Source organism: Aricia agestis, chromosome 14 (assembly GCF_905147365.1).
Source record: "Aricia agestis chromosome 14, ilAriAges1.1, whole genome shotgun sequence".
Lineage (NCBI taxonomy): Eukaryota > Metazoa > Arthropoda > Insecta > Lepidoptera > Lycaenidae > Aricia > Aricia agestis.
In genome coordinates this window covers 7,278,217-7,296,561 of record NC_056419.1, presented here as the reverse complement: position 1 = coordinate 7,296,561, position 18,345 = coordinate 7,278,217, and the positions used below count along the sequence as shown (strand labels likewise).

The following is an 18,345-nucleotide window of genomic DNA, read 5'->3' as shown; positions in this document are numbered from 1 at the left end:
GTGGCAAGCTTCATAAAAAGAGCCACGGAGGTGTCAACCGAACACATAAGAGATTATAATATAAAAATGGCTATAAAAGACAGGAACGATAAAGTCCTAAGCCACATGGCGGGTAGATTCGACACAGAACGATGTCTTTTTAACAACCTAGAAACTCCACCCAGCTTGAGTGACCCCTCTCCACCAAGCCAATGTCACAACATCTAAAGGCAAAGGGTGGAGCAGCATAAAATCTAAGGAAATCGGAAAATGTCGGATCTACTGGCCGCCACACCGACTGGGACCTCACCGTTCAAAACATTAATATTATTATTATGCAATTTATAAAACAATAAATGTATATATTTATTTATTATATGTATAACATATTATACTCTATTCTATTAAATATACATATACACACATATATAAAAAAAAAAAAAAAATAAAAAAAAAAAAAAAAAAAAAAAGTGTCCATGGCGTGATGGACCACAATTAATTAAAATTCATAATATTATTTCAATTATCCTTGGTGCGAAAAATCTAAATAATAAAATAACAAAAAAAGGATATGGACGAACAGTCTATAGACGGCCCCAATTTTATAATAATAAAAAAAAAAAAAAAAAAAAAAATAGGCGTGATAGTTTTTCCGTAAAGTGTACCACAAAAGTGCTCAGGTTGTGGGATATACTAGGGCTCGCTTCGCTCGCCCTGACTAGATACCGCCCGAATCTCCGTTGTGCCAAAATTTTTCCGGGATAACAAGTATCCTATGCCCTTTCCCGGGACTCAAAGTATCACTGTTCCAAATTTCTTCTATATACATTTTCGCATTTATAATATTAAGTATGGATTATTTTGGATTGATAAATACATTGTAGTTCAACTTTGAAACTCCACCGTTACTAGTACTAACTATATTAACATAAGCGTTAGGGTCTGGTTAGACGTCTTAGTTAAGGCCAAAATATAATTGAAATTTTGGGCTTTTCAAGCGAATCCACCAGTAACTAACAAACTCAAGAAGGTAAAGCTAGAAACGGATACATTTTACTTTTGATGACGTATTGAAGATACCTTAAGACACGGTAATTTTGGTAATTTGTTTTTCGGTCAAACTAAGGACAAAGTAGTTACTTTGGAAAGAGGCTGCATTTCGATATTTTACTGTAACACAGACCTTTTCTTCAGTAAACTATGTAGGTACCGTTTTTGCAATAATACATTTGCTATTTTAATAATAAAATAACTAAAACATTTTAAGACCAAATAGTAAACCGAAAATATTCAAGTAAAAGACTCCGGCAGTCCCTCAGCACCAGATGTTGGCAAATAGATTATTAAAATACTTTTCAAAGTATTTTTAACTCGTTGTACTTAAATGAACAGTGAAAATTTAATTGAGTTATCGAAAGAAATACAACGTTCCTTTTTAGAAATTTTCTACTTTTTATTGTCTTTCTTTTTTTGAAGTAAATGAAATTAATAGAAATAAAACTTTTGTGTAAAAATAAATTAAATAATAAAAATATGTAATTGTCGATTTGTGATTGATATTTTTATGTTTAAAGTTTAGAGTTTCGACCGAATTCCTCTGTTTGTTTAGAATGTGTGTGAAACCTTTTTGTGCCAAGTGAACAAACAGTTATAGTTTACATAGAACCAACTGTTTACTTTTCCTTTAAATAAATTACCCCATATTAAATAAAACGTACTTGTATTTGCCCAGAATTTCTAGCAGAGGTCGTAAATCTAAATTAGACAATTCTAAGAAGTTTTTAACTGGACCTTAATCATTAATTCATAATTTTACCTGACATTTATTGGACCAAAAATGTATAATTAAAACTGGAATAGATTGGATACACGATATTAAAGTAATATTTTTTTTTAATCTCAAATTATTTTTTGAGACATACAATACTTACTTATTATCATTATCATCGTCGTTCTATAACATCTAGCTACCAGATTAAGACGCTCCCCCTAAGGGGATGCCGTAATTTACCGTTTTTAGAGCCTTACTAACTCATAATTTGAAGGCTACAAAATTATAAAAAAATACAACAATAATCTTCAGTATATGAACGTTCCTTTCATAGTTATTAATTTCCTATTTTTGTTTTTATACTGCCAAAGTAATACCAATTTATTTAAATTCAGGCATACATTCAGTATCTCCCTAGTATATTTACAAATTACGGTTATTCAAATAACCGTAATTTGTACACACGCCGTACACACGCCGATAGATCGACAATTTCATTTACTACATACTGGACGTTTGAATTTTTTTTCAGGTAAATTTTAACATAGATAAGTAAAAAAAAAATAGGATTTTGGCGCGATCTCGGCAACGCGGCAAATGTATGGTCAAGGTCGTTTGCTCAGGGGATGGCCTTTAGATTTAATATTATAACTTATCATCAATTTAATTTTAGGTAATTTGTTCTCAACTTCACTTTAGCGAATGCATTAAGATGCTATTACTGGTTCTTAGATATCGGATGTTATCATTAATTTGCATAGTGAATGTACAAACAGATTCAGCTGTTCAGAATACGCCGGAGGTTCTACGTTCAGTTTGCATTGAAAATCAACTGCAGCTGATAACATAATTGAAATTAAGCCAAATAGAATTGACTGTTAGTAAAGAATGCCCATCACACGTCCTTGATTGTTTCTATATATTATAATTGAGAACGAGAAAGCCGTCGTTTGGGTTAACTTATTATATTCTTTACACCCTTTGAGCAATAACGTGAAGCTTCTTTGTGTCATTGTACTATCAGAGAAGTTGATTCCTACGCAAATCGGGGACCTAAGTAGTTTGGTTGCGTTACGTCAAACCCAGCTGACAGATCACAATTAACATTGAATTGACATATTCGACCAAATAACGTTGGTCTGTCAATTGCATAGGAATCAACTTCCTCGATGGTACATTAAGCCAAATTTTATGATAGCATGTTCTAAATGCTTTACTATAATATTGCATTTATTCTATGTGAAGTAAAGTACGGGAAAATGTAAAGTATTTATCAAGCAAACTTTGTTGTGGGCAACATTTTTATTAGTCTCCAGTGTAAGGTATATAATATTATGATATTTTTTATAAAACTTAGGTCTGATTCAATTAATATCTAAAGGTTATAAGAGTTTTCTATCGCAAAAGCAAATAATACAAATTAAAATGAGTAAGACACTAGATATAGTTTAATCTAGTATTTCCAATGCATACCTATGCCATTAAATAAATTGAACATTTTAAAAATATTTAAATATTTTTGATACTATTGCGTTGTATAAGGTTTTAAAAAATAAGACAATCCACAAGTTTTGAGTTGCAAATGCATTAAGCAACAAGATGACGCCTGCAACTCCGTTGCGCCAAAATAATATCCGGGAATCAAAGTATCTCCATACCAAATTTCAGAAAAATCTGTTCTGCGGTTTGGGCGTGAAGATGTAACAGACGCACACACATACTTTCGCATTTATAAAATTGGTAAGTACCTCATATAGAATTTAAATGTTCTATAAATAAAATTTCAAAAAACTCTGTTCTGCGGTTTGGGCGTGAAGACGTAACAGACGGACACACATACTTTCGCATTTATAAAACTACTATGGATATATATACAGAATTTAAATTTTCTATCAGCAATCAGCTAATAAAAGTGGTAAAATTTGAAAGCGTGTTTTGAAGCCCACTCTCGTTTGCGAGTTCGGGGTTCAAGATTTAAGTATTTGGAGCTTTAACGCTTTCAAAATCTTGCAGTGGCGTCCTTGTACAGAGCAGTGCAGTTAATTTTCAGTGAGGTACGCTATAATCTTGAAAACATTGAAGTGGCAATTATAAGTTTGGTTCCGTACAAAACTATGAAGAAAATGAAATTGGAAGTCAGTAGGATTGGCTATATTATACTGTCTAACACCGATACTATAGTGGAGCTCAGAGCCTTTAGCCAAGTTTTTTTAAGAGCCTATGCTGTTCCACTGCTGGGCAAAGGCCTTCCCCAAGTCCTTCCATTCATCCCGCTCCAACGCCACCGTCTAGCCAAGTTATTGTAGATAGGTTTTATCTACCATACCATCACAGTAATTATTGATAATTTAAGGCCAATGATGAATTATGTAATTTGGTCAAGTCAATGTTAGTCGCGATCTATTGGCTGGGTTTAACATAATCCAACCAAGTTGAGTATTCGTTGTTAGTGGCGGCCGAAAAGGAAGATCTTCCGACCGAGCGAGAAAGCATGCTCGGTCAGGCCGAAGTCCACTGACGTCATTTCAGACGTTGTATATATCTTGCCGTTCTCCGAAACTTCGATAGCGCGATGCAGGAATGTTAGGCGAATTGTGGGTACCGCCACAAGTATGTCTTGGCCTTCGGTAAACTCACTCACTCGGCGAAACACAGCGCAAGCGCTGTTTCACGCCGGTTTTCTGTGAGAACGTGGTATTTCTCCGGTCAAGCCAGCCCATTCGTGCCGAAGCATGGCTCTCCCACGTATAAAAAATATAATGTCTGCCTATGTATTTATTTCTTTGATAGTAGATCATATTGTTTGAAAACAACGCGTGATCCGGTAATTCGTAGATATCTTATACATTTTTGTTCAGGGACTACGTCATTATAATCAGCGATGTCAACTTTGCTAAAAGCGTTGGTCATAACGAATTCATATTGGAAACCTACGTTGGAAACTAAATTAAGTTATTGTGAACAATTTAGTTTCGGTGTCGGAAAATGCAATTTTAATTACTAATATGACATTTACAACACTATACAGGGTGTAACAATAATAAGTGATAATACTTTAGGGTGTGTACGTTTTCCTTGTAGAGAGTTCACTGTGAAAGTAGCAGCGCTGAAAGACCAAAATTTTTTTTCACTTTTGTATGGGGAAACTCGTGACGCTCGGGCCCTTGCCCATACAAAAGTGAAAAAAAAATTCGTCTTTCAGCGCTGTAAAAGTTTTACAGTTACTCTTCAAGGAACACGTACACACCCTAAAATATTATCACTTATTTTTGTTACACACTGTATAGAGTGTTGTAAATGTCATAAGTTAGCTGGTAAACGTGTGAACATTCGAAATTACATAATTTAGACATTTGGTATTAATTGATACAACTCGGGTGGTTCGAACAATACTGCGAGATTGTAATTGGGTTGTCAGCAATAATTAACAATTATTAGCGTACGATGTACTGTTTACAGGATTATTGTTATAGATTTTTTATTTAGTGCGTTGCAAAAAAATCGCATTGAAAGTCCTCTTCATAATAATTATAGAATCCTTCCTTAAAATTATATCAAGTCTTGGAATTATTAATATCTAACTAAGGAACGAAAATATTTATTTAAATTTATAATTATGCAATATATTAATTAGCTTACAGTTAACAGAACGATAAAAGAGAAACAACGATATAAATTTTTTTGATCAGGATGCAATTAAATATCATTTAACACACACGTCGTTTAACAATAAGCAACTTTGTGCGTCTGATTTTGCAATATATTAATTTACTTACAGTTCTCAACAATATCTGTATCTTATGAAATAAACGTGCAAAGTGCGATATCAATCAATCAATCAATACTTACAACGCGCAACGTAAGAAGAACTACGATATCAATCCACAATTACTATCGTAAGTGGAGATTTTAAAATTTTCGGCTCAACAGAAGCCTACAATTTAAGGCCCTGTATTCCCAGAAACGGACGATTTTCAAGATTTAAAAATGACAGTAGACACAAAAATATAGTAATTTAAATTCTGAAAAACGACGATCAAAAAACTATAAAATAGCAGGCGCAAAGTGTGTGACTGAAAGCGTACCAGCCGAACCTTTGCGCCTGCTATTTTATAGTTTTTTGAGCGTCGTTTTTTATACATCAATTAAATCGAATCAAAAAAACGAAACACCTTAGATATATTCTTTGTCTTTAATTCAGTGCAAAAATTATCTGAAAATTCCAAATAATTTGGACATAGTATGGAAATTTCGTTAGAAGAAGAGGTTACTTTGGGATTTTTTCTATCGAGTGAAGTTCATGATATTGTGTAATGGAATATAAATTCCACTGTGTTAGATCCTTAACTAACACATATATTTTTTCAGAATTTAAATTACTATATTTTTGTGTCTACTGTTACTTTAAAATCTTGAAAATCGTCCGTTTCTGGGAATACAGGCCCTTAACAGAACTAGCAATTTTGCTTTTGCAATATACTATTTAATTTACTTATATAGTTCTCAATAATATTAGTTTTTCTACGAATAGCGCTATCAGTACAACGTAAGTAGAAGGAAAAAAGACGAGCAACGATATCAAAATCCTTAATCTGGATCCTAAGTAGAGATTCTAAAGTTTCAGCTCTACACAAAAGCCTGCAATTTAACAATTAGCAGCATTACACTGTAAACACCGGTGGCGGGCGCTAATAGACAGGCTAAGCCTGTTATTACATGCGACGCGATCGTTCACAATATGTTGTATTGGTTTTATTGTTGCAAGTATTTATTGCAGCGTTGCGCAGTTTTTGTATGAATAAAAATGGTTACTGGTAACCACATGACCTGATCTAAAATTCATGAAACGTAGGGAGAGCAAGCCCACCGGCGCAGTATAGGATCTACTTCTATCACGCGCGGCCATTGATTGAGCCGGTTTTAGTATTTAATGGAACTAGAGATCGCCCAATGGTCGAAATTCGACCTTAGTTTCAACGACATTAGGACTACTACCTATATTTTGTAAAAAATATTGACTCTATCATATTTTTTCAACTCTTGTCTCTGGGACTCAACTGATCTCAGACTGGCCGTGTAAGCATTGTCTAATAGTATCTAAGATTCAATAAAAAAACTATAATCCGTTCAATTTGTCACCTTGTTGTCAACAGACTTCAACCATAAATAAAAGAGTGTAAATCGTAAGTATAGCTTGTCACTCAAAAATCTGTCATTTTCCTAGTGTGTGTGTTGTAGTTGTGTAAAGTTTTATTTGTAAAAAATATGTATGATAAAAGCATAATTTCAAAATAATATTAGCTCGATGCACTCCTTCACTATATAAACTATAACTGTGCAAAATTTCATTCACCTACGTTTCCCCATTTTTCGTCAAAAGGGATACAAAGTGTTTAGCTCACGTATTAATATATAGATGTTGTATAAACACGTCGTGGACTACATCCAGAAGAAGACGACACTGCGCTTGAGGGTCGAGCGTCTGCAGTCTCGCCACAAAATTAACTTTAGTTCCTTTGTGGTGAGAGTACTGACGAATCTTCTTTCGACCTTTGAGGCGCCGGAGTTCTGGCCGATGGATGTGGTCTACCGAAGGTTCCGGGGGAGACTTCGGAACGAAGCGCGTCACGTAGCCGTCAACACGTGACAAAGTGTAGTTTTAAGTACTTGCCTATATAATAATAATATGTATGTTAGTCCTTAAGGTATTTATTATAACATGAATATGTATGTTAGTCTGTAAGGTATTTGTATTATGGGCCTAGATGCCTGAAATAAATGGTCAAATAAAAAAATAAAAAAAATTGTAGTATCTAAAAGGAACATAATGTGAAAAGGCACAAAAGAACGTATTTTTGCGTCTATCTTTAGACATATTCTCCATACATTTGCTTTCAAAGGTATGGTAATGTCATTAAAGTTCAAATCCCTATGTAAAAACGTATTTCAGAAAAATAGACATTCCAGAATGTAAATAATAATTTTATGTAAATACTATAATGTAATTTTACACAGAACTCCTCAGAATTTATCCATAAGAAAAAGGGTTGGATGTGAAAATTTTGTACGACCATTAATACACCCTTTTTGATGATTTTTCATGCAGTAAAGGCGTGGGATACAATCGTCCTGTGCGTGGGTGTAAAAATACAAAAGGTTTTCTATTTAATTATGAAGGTACATATAATTTATATAGCTTATTTTGCCCGCAACGTCGTTGTAATGCAATAATATGTGTACATAATATTTCCGTGATAAAAAAATATCTAGCACACAAAGTATCTCCATATCAAATCATCTAAATCGGTTCATCCCAAAACATTTAAAAAGATATTAAGTATATGTTTAAAGAGTTTCTTGACACAGGTACGGTATTAGATTTGCATTTACTTATTAATTATGATATTGTACTACGCAGTGCCCGCTTACTTAACGTAGCTTCACTATTCAAGGTTTACTGTATTTCCCTATCAAGTGAAAATTTGAATGTGCCAGACAATGAGAGGCAGATCTAGTATACGTATTTTCTATGTATTTTTATTATTATAAGTAAGGGGTAAGTGATATTGATTCATTTCTGGGCTAGCAACAACAGCGTTCTATTTGAAACTTAAAAACATAAATGTCAGTTGTGTCTAAACGGCGTGCAGTAATTAGTCCATTGTGGTCGGATCCCTAGCACGGATGCGTTGTTCGTGTCGCTCAGTGAAACCCGCTGAAATGACACGAATATTATGGTTCACGTTAGCCTAGTAGCACGTAAGTTTAGTTTGCTTGTTCTGAGTGAAATAAACTATTTATTATAACAAGAGTCATACCAAGAATCTTGCATTTAGTTGTAATGCAAGATTCTTGGTATGACTCTATGACATGTAAATGTTTCTAAATGCAACTACAAGAAGTTGCATTTAGAAACAGTTGAATTTCGCCGGACCGTCACCCCGCACACTATCCGAAATATCCTTCTGGCGAGTTCGAGCTCACTCGGCTCAGTACAAAATGTAAGAGACAGCGCGGACGTTCAACTGTTTCTGAACAGAAATTTCGGACAATGTGCGGCCGGGCTTAGTGTCTAAACCATAAACTTTGCTAGCTTCCGCTAGGTATATTAACTTTATGGTCAAAAAACACTAGGCCAAAATTATGCGGCGTAAATTCCGCATGATTACGTCCGCAATGTCAAACGGATTTGTATGCGTTTGTATACGGACGGACCGCGACGTAATAGTGTGTCATCGGTAATTTAAAATACATTGAAGGCGGAATCATGCGGAAATTAAGCCGCGTTACTTCGGCGTAGTGTGTTTAGATACTTAACCCTAATAATTTGAAATTTCATGAAAGCTATCACATAAATTACCATATAATACATTTCTTGTCAAACTAAATAATCAATTGAAGTTCATTAATCTCTAAATTCTATGGAAAGAGCTGTTGGGAATATCCCGTGAACAAAATTCCTATAAATAGTCATTCGCCAGAGAACTAAAGTCAACGACATCGCTAATGGAATTAGCACGCTGAAGTGGAAGTGGGCTGGTCATGTCTGCAGACGGGAAGACGGTGGATTGAGCAGACAAGTGTTAGAGAGACCACGTCTAGGCAAACGTAGTGTAGGACGTCCCACAGCATGGTGGACTGACGATTTGAAGAAAGTAACTGGCAGCGGATGGGTGAGGGCTGCCCAAGATCGGGATGGTTGGCGCTTATTGGGGGACGTTCAGCAGTGGACGGTAATAGGCTGATGATTATGATAATTGAATCTCTAAATGCAGTCGTAAGACTTTTTGGCAAAAAAGAAAGTACTCGATAAAGTACAACTCTATTTCTAACTTATCAAGTTCAACTCAATCAGCTAGAATAGCGTATTAATGACGCCTTATATATAAATCAAACTACGGAGTTGTATGGCAGTACATAATTACCTAATTTCAATTTGGAAATAGCACAAATCACTTTGAAACTACTCACAAATTGCTCACCAAAACAAAAACAATAAAGCTTAAGTAATGTTTCAGAAATACGTAGCATTAAAGAAAATTGAGAAGCATAATCTGATAACATCGATAAGAACAGTGAGTTATGCGCTATGTATAGAGTATATAGACATTATAGAAAAGCATAGAGTTTCTTGTTCAAAAATATTACTAGCTATTTGACCGAGCTTGCTTGGTATTCAATAAAACACGTGGAAGAGCCATACTTCGGCACGAATGGGCCGGCTCGACTGGAGAATTACCACGTTCTCACAGAAAACCGGCGTGAAACAGCGCTTGCGCTGTGTTTCGCCGAGTAAGTGAGTTTACCGGAGGCCCTATTCCCTACTCTATTCCCTTCCCTACCCTCCCCTATTCCCTTCTCTTCCCTTCCCTACCCTCCCCTAGGATAATCCCTATTCCCTCTTAAAAGGCCGGCAACACACTTGCATCACTTCTGATGCTGCGAGTGTCCATGGGCGACGGAAGTTGCTTTCCATCAGGTGACTCGTTTGCTCGTTTCATAAAAAAAACACGAATAAAATGACATTTTCTAAAAATGTTTCCTAGCTAGATTGATTTATCGCCCCCAAAACCCCCTATATACTATTTTGTTTATATATATTATAGTTGTTCAATTTTCATATTATGTAGATACTTTCATTTAACAACTTTCTAATGAAATAATTATTTATCAAAAGCCCTATGAAAAGATTCGAAGCATTTTACTAAATAAATATTAAAAAATAATTATTATACAGATGTTAATTTAAAACTTTTAAGTAACTTAAATTTTTCTAAAACAATAAATGTTTAAGTTAAATGAAAAATGTAGATCTAAAAGATTAAAGAAATAATGAATTTTTAATATAATTAACTATCATAAACATGAATAACATAATAGTCTCAAGTTCGAAAAGGCAGAACTGATGTTTATTTCATTTTGTGAAATTCACATATAGTATTCTCTTACTGACATCAAAGCTTAGTTTTATAAATATTTAATTTTAATCATATTTATAGTAGTTTATGTGGGCAAAAGACAAATTTTAAATATTATGGTATAACAAAAATATTACAATTAAATGGGTTTAGTACCACATACATATTTGTGTTCTCATTATAAAATATAATTATAAATGTGCATCTGTATACAAGTAGCTATGACCTTTTCATGTATTAACCGCTGGCTAGGTGAACCTTGGTATATAATATAGATTATAGAGATTCTTCTATATAGATTTTAGAGATTCTTCTCTGTTTTCGCGGAAAAACCTACGCTTGTACAAAGTTGTGCGCGAGCAAAGTTAAGGGCAAAGTCTAGTGTCGAGTAAGCTTAAGGTTAAAGGTATAATTAGAACCTTTGTGCGAGTGATTACAACACCTAGGTGACATTATCAACGAGTTGAAGCAGTTGAGAACTTACACCTCTAATTGGCACCACATTCAAGAGCAGTCAAGAATGCTCTTTTGCATGTAACGTACTCCAGGGGTGAAATGCCTGTGAATGCGAACATAATAGATGTGAATATAATGCCAATATTTTTGTTATAGTAGTTATTGCATTTTTAATATCCATCGGTTCTATGACGTCAATAACAAACGAGTATAGAAAAATAATTAAGCGTTCTTTCATTTTTAGCCAAACTTAGCACGTTTATTAATAAACTCAGTTCTTTAATTATTTATAGCTATATCCATATCTCAAAAATGAGTAATGTTTAATTCAAATATTTTATTAATTAAAGGGTGTTTTAAATAATAAACTTATAAAGTGATTTTGTCAAAATTAAAATATTGTAGGACTTTAAATGTCTTCTCTCCTTTATTCCTATAGGAATGAACGATTTCAGAATAGGAAGAAGACAACAAAATTACAATTTTAATACAAAATATGCTATCTTATTGGATATACAAGTCACGTAATATAAAATATATTTAGATGTTTTCTGGCTGAGAGCGTTGAAGACATTCATTACGAATTTTGTTCTTTTCATTCGAGTTGTAATAAGATGTTGACAGCTTATGTAACTAGAAGATTACCGTAGTCCGTACCGTACTAATTACACTGGATAAATAATACTTTAATTACCATAATAATCACCGAATATTAATTCAAATTCGTCTTTAACGTTTGAGCTCCTGATAAAATTAAAATTTAAAATGATTGCATAATGCAGCAGTGCCAATAGGCGTTTCGTTTTATAATTCTTAGGGTTCCGTACCCAAAGGGTGAAAACGGGACCCTATTACTAAGAATTCGCTGTCTGTCCGTCTGTCTGTCTCCAGGCTGCATCTAAATAACGATAATAGATAGAAGATTGAAATTGTGTGATTATCTTGTATTTCTGATAAAACAATAAGTAGTAAAAAGTAAAAACAAAATAAATTCAATATTTAAGGGGGACTGCCATACCACAAACGTGATTTTTGGCCCTTTTTCTCTTGTAATATTCACAAAATAATTACATTTGTACTTTAAATAGATAATAATAAAATTAAAATACATAAATAATTAAGGCTGTCATACAAACATATTTTTTTTCTTTATAACGATACGGAACCCTTCGTGCGTCAGACTCGCACTTGGCCAACTTTTTTAAATATAATAAATGCGAAAATATCTTTCTGTCTTTTTCCCTTTTGTGGTGAAGCCGCTAAAGCGATTTTTATTAATACCTCGATAATATTTATAACTTTTTACATTGTATAGATTTGTTATATTTTATTATATATCAGTTATTTTTAATTTTTATTTTTTTAAATAACAATAATTTAATACTTTTTTGTCCCGTGCGAGTTTCTTTACGCCGGTTGTTCTCGCCGGGTTCCCGAACCGGTAATGTGTAGAGCGTTCTCAAGTTTTTTATTTAAATTTATTCAGAAATAAAACTATTTTCTTTATTTATACTCGAGCGTCATGGAGAACTAGTAGGTTTTTTACATTAGGTAAAACTGATAAAAAAATAATAAGAGCGTTTTTATTTTAGCGGTGGGCTTAGAAACTGCAGCCATTTTAAAATAATGAAAAAAAAGATATTCAGAAAATTGCTTATTTAGGTAAATTATAACAAGATTTTAGACAACAAGAACTAAATCATTTAGTTTAGTGCAACATAAAATAACTGCGAAGCTTATTTAGGAAAATATGAAGCTTTATTTTTTTATATTTTAAAATGTCCCTACAGGCTAATTTAACCTTTGAATCGGCAGTGCTTTATATGGAAGCATCTTTGGGGTATACTAAACATCCCCCCTATCTTAATCTGACAGATCCGATGACATTTCAATATTCGAAAATAACTTTTTTTTAACCCACCACCATAGGATAGTTTTTGTTCCCCGTGATAAATGAATATCAGCGCAACAAACTTGCAGACTACATTAAGTTGATTTGCCTATGTTATTATTGTGCAGGTTGTAAAGCCATAGTTTACAATTTACACTCAAGCACCACAAAATGTAAAATAAAAAATATTAAATAATGTAGAGTTTGTTTGCCAACTACATGTTGCCAACCGCTTTCTCCCGCCTCGTGAGATTTTTCGCCGAATATTTTTAACTTTTCATTTACAATTAAGAATTACACATCTCACTGGAGTGTTCCAACTGGAGTTCGCACTTGATATATGTCTAAACTAGATGACGCTACTACGAGTATTCATATTATCTACTGGCCGCCACACTGGGACCACACCATTCAAAACATAAAGTTTATAATTACTATACATACAAATTATAAAAGAGAAAAAATTATATTGTTATCCATACTTCCATACTTATATTATAAATGCGAAAGTGTGTCTGTCTGTCTGTCTGTCTGTTACCTCTTCACGCCCAAACTGCTCAACCGATTTTGCTGAAATTTGGCATGGAGATACCTTGAGTCCCGGGAAAGGACATAGCGTGATACTTTTTGTCCCGAAAAAATGTACGGTCCCCGCGCGATAAACGAGTTTTGGCGCAACGGAGTTGCGTATATAATATATACGTTTATATATTATATTCAATCCTATTATTTAATATATTAAAATCATCGGCCAAGTGCGAGTTGGACTCGCGCACGAAGGGTTCCGTACCAATAAGGAATGAGCACACTGAGACGGGCCGTGACGGGGCTCAGCGTGCCGGGGCTCATCGCAAAAATCCGCCTCCATACAATTTGTATGGAAGCGGATGCGCGTATCGCACATTGTGTAGGGGCGCAGCGGATTTCCGGGCCGTCTTAGTGTGCTCACTCCTATATAGAGCAAAAATAGTAAAAATTTTGTTTTTTGTATGGGAGCCCCCTTAATTATTTATTTTATTTAAATTTTATTATTAATTATAAAAATATAAATACAGCTGAGTATTTTGTGTACAGTTCAAGTGCCTACCTGTTGTCGTCATTGATACCGAGCAAAAAATGTTTGAAAAATCACGTTTGTTGTATGTGAGCCCCCCTTAAATATTTAATTTATTTTGTTTTTAGTACTTGTTGTTATAGCAGCAACAGAAATACATAATCTGTGAAAATTTCAACTCTCTCTCTAGCTATTACCATTCTTGAGTTACGGCCTGGAGACAGACGGACAGACATAAAAGTCTCAGTAATAGGGCTCCGTTGTTACCCTTTGGGTACGGAACCGTAAAAAAAGTCAATGGCGAGACGGATTATAATTATTACAATTAATAATACTGTATCAATTATCCTTGGTGCGAAGAACAACATAACAAAAAAAGGATATGGGCATAGACGGTCCCAAATTATAATAATAAAAATAAAAAACTAGGTGACGCCCGCAACTCCGCTACGCTTAAATTCGTTTATCGTGCGGGAATCGTAGATTTGTCCGTACAAAAGTATCCTATATCCTTTTTCGGGACTCTTAGATTCTCCATTCCAAATTTGAGCTAAATCGGTTTAGCGGTTTTGGCGTGAGTAAAGTAACAGACAGACAAACAGACAGACGGACACACATTCCCATTTATAATATTAGTATGGAAGTATGGATGTCCCTGTGTACCGCTAGGGAAATTCTCACAAAGCTTGTTCAAATAACAAAGGCTTTATTTGACGATGCGAATATTTTATCGTGAGCTAAAAATATATAAATTTGTTTGGCCTGCCCAATGCCCATGTTTACGTTTTTGGATAAATCCTATCATGAATTCGGTAGATTTAGGGTTGACAACTTGACAAAGTTATTTATTTGCAGCTTTTGTTTAACTTTCAGTCGGCTATAAGTGTCTAAACACACTAGGCCGAAACTACGCGGCCAAATTTCGGCATGATTAGTATTACGCCTACAATGTATTTTAAATTACCGATGACACACCATGCCGAAATAACGTCGCGTTATATTGTATGCGTAGCGCATTGCTGGCGGGCGTAATCATGCCGAACTTCGGCAGTGTATTTTCGGCCTAGTGTGTTTAGAAACGTAATCTAAAAATTAAACATTTATCTAAGCCTATTGATGACGGTCGATAGACTAAAGGTGACGACGTAAGTTTTTAAATGAGAGTTATATAAATCCCAATAAACATAAGTGAAACCGTGTAAGAAACTAGTATTTTATAATTACAAAGGCTGGCAAGCTAACCTTTAAACCCTAATATATATTTACTTACTATATAGTATCAACAAGAATTTATTTACCTACATTCTAGTATTTCTGAAGCCATTTGCGCCCACGCTTTAAGTATATTTGTTTATTTTGTTAAGAGGAGAAACACCCATTTGCAAGTAATTACTTAATCTTATAAACACTGATTCTTCTAGTTTATGAAGTTGTTTTTGTCTCGTTTGACTTCGTTATACTCTAAAATATTAAGTAAAAAGTCAAGACTATACACTATATTTATATTTGCGATAAAATTTGCAAAACGTGTGATTTTTGTACTGATTTAGGTGACCGATGATCTTCATAGAATTAACACAATTAAATGACAGCCACGACTAGCAAGAGATCAGGCACACCGTTCTAACTTGTCAGACAATCAGATGGTAAACCTGCACTATCCTAATCATACAACGTTTTTGTTGTTCCAACGCGTAAATCGACCTCCGAATCATGGCCCGATTGCCCAGATGTTGATGATTGGACCACTTAGGTGTTCACTATTTAACTACATTATTTATTATTATTAAAATGTTATCAAAAACAAAATAATTTACCTACAATATACTTTGTGCTGTACACATTAATTGAACGCAACAAAACGTGATTATAAAACTTATTTAATTAAAAAGTTTTATACGCAAAAACTTGTTCCGCTACACTCAGATTTTCTTGAAAATGACGCGTAATTTACACGCCCATTTTACTCCCCTCAGGAGTCTTGTTTCCCGGCTACAAGTATTATGAAAAACATACATTGACGTGAAAGACGTGCATGACACTCTTACACGTCTCCTTTTGTATGGGGTTGTATGATTTATTGCTACGTTTCCACACCTAACGACGTGCTCTTATTTATTTACATTTTGAGTTGTTAAGATTATAATATTAAGTTTTCGTTTTCTTCTGCAAAACTTGAAAATTTATTTATAAGTTTTTAATTAAGAGCTTTTATTATTGAAGAGTTTTCATAAGATGCTTAGAAGTGGGCGTGGGCGACCGTAGTTGCTTACCATCAGGTGACCCGTTTGCTCGTTTGCCCCCTTATTTAATTTAAAAAAAAAGTAGTATGTCTTATGTATTATGCCATACTACTTCTTGGTATCTTCTCTTCAACCATCGAGATAAAAAATTCAAGTCGTAACTAAAATGACGTCATGTTCACGTTTTATTAATGAATCATCACTAAACTTTCCCAAAAGTTCAAAGCAAGTGTTTAAAGCGGCTATGCGACTCGCGTACTATGGCAAACCTTTCAGAGCTTCGTGCTAGCCAGCTTGGTCATAATATGCTACGGCTGGCTTGCCATACACCCTAAAGCAAGCCGGCTCATGAGGTACAACTAGTGACCTCAAATGCTACTTTGACCATAAAATGGGACCTTCCGTGCTTTATCTCTCTGAATCATAATAATATGCTATGGTAAGCCACCTCATGCTCTAAAGCAAGATTAGTCATAACGTAGGTCACAACGGCGACCCACCTCGCATGCCACAATCCAACAGACTGGCCTCTATTCTATGGCGTGTCAAATCCTGTCATAGATATTATGTCAATGTCATAGATATCTGGGTCCTACTACTTGCAAGCTGGGCCAAAGCCACGGTGAGCCATCTCGCCTGCTTCATTTAGCCGGGGCCAAATCAGCGATCCACAATTTGTGTTAAAGCGAGCTGGGCTCATGTAAAGACAAGCCAACTGACGTGCATTATATGCAGAGTCTTGAAGCTAAAACGCAACCAAATTATTTATTTCGTCAAACAATTAATTAATCGATCATAGTCTTGAAATCATAGTCTTCAGGCTTGAAATATCAATATTTCAAGCCTCTTTAAATGGAAACTTTAAATTATTTATTCAAAAATTAATTAAATTAAATATTATATCTTAAATTGATAAGTGAGTAAGTTTTATTTGAATCTTACAAAGTGTAAAAGTTTTCGCCAGTAAGCCAATATTTCTAATAATTTCACTGGAACATTTTATTTTATTTTTCTCCACAGTCACCGCGGCGCTGGATTGACTCGGCGAAGCCTTTTAGAGTATTGGTCCTTAATCGTGACGTCACAATCCGACGTTAGGAGATTAAGCGATCGGGAATAAAATTTTCGGTTTCCTGCGAATTTATTTCGCCTACAAATCTCGTTTCACCTTTAGCGTTTTGCATTTCCTATTAACTAACTACTTATCTATTAGTTATGCTAAAGATAATAAATAAATATGCCAAAAAATAAAATCTGCATAAATTCGACGGTTTGTCTGTTCGTCAAACATTTTACACTTTTATTTTTCGTAGCAGACGACACTTTTTTTAAACTAAGAAACAAATCTCGATACTCGAGAACAGCTGAACACTTAGCACAAAAACGAGCAGAACTTCTTTTATAACTAAGGAATAAAACTAAAAAAAAGCACGTCAAACTTACGTGTTATGTGATAACGCGGTGCGGTCGGAAAACACTGAGTACCGGTTTTGTTGTGCCGGCTTGGGCGGGCGCGGGGGGCAGGGCGGGTGGCGGGACACGTGCGGCTCGCGCGACGGCGGGCGGCGACTGACTGCGCGCGCCCCCGTTCCGCCCCGCCACAACCTCCGCCGAAACCCTCAAATTAATTACCCATAAGAATATCTGTAAGTTGTTTCATTCATATTTCTTTTAATTTTTTTTCCTGTAATGATGAATTTTTATCTCCTAAAGGTTTAACAGCATTTAGGCAATTGCTTTTTTTCTTTTGTTCGTTGCAAAAACCACGACAAAATATATTTTTAATATGTGGCAAATTAAAGCTTCGCCGAATCTCACTCTTGTCTCTTTTTTACTCAAATCTCGTCAAATTAATTGCCCATAAGAATATCAAATACTTAGAGAAAATTATATTGGTTATGTGTCTTAATTTTCCTTAATTTTCTCATTTTTGCAAACAAAACACGTTGACATATGTTTTGTTAAGAAAATATATATTTTAAACGATAATCTGAAGAAAAATAATATGAAATTCAAAAACACTTAGTCGTATA

The 18,345-nt window shown here is 34.5% G+C and overlaps 1 protein-coding gene across 1 annotated transcript in view; it reads right to left on the bottom strand.

The window, feature by feature from the left end:
• Positions 1-17,864, bottom strand: part of LOC121733731 — a 140,043-nt gene extending 122,179 nt beyond the window's left edge. The window contains exon 1 of the mRNA XM_042124084.1: positions 17,756-17,864. The gene's annotated coding sequence lies outside the window, so the exon portion shown is untranslated. The remainder of the gene's footprint in view (positions 1-17,755) is intronic.
• Positions 17,865-18,345: the final 481 nt, after the last annotated feature.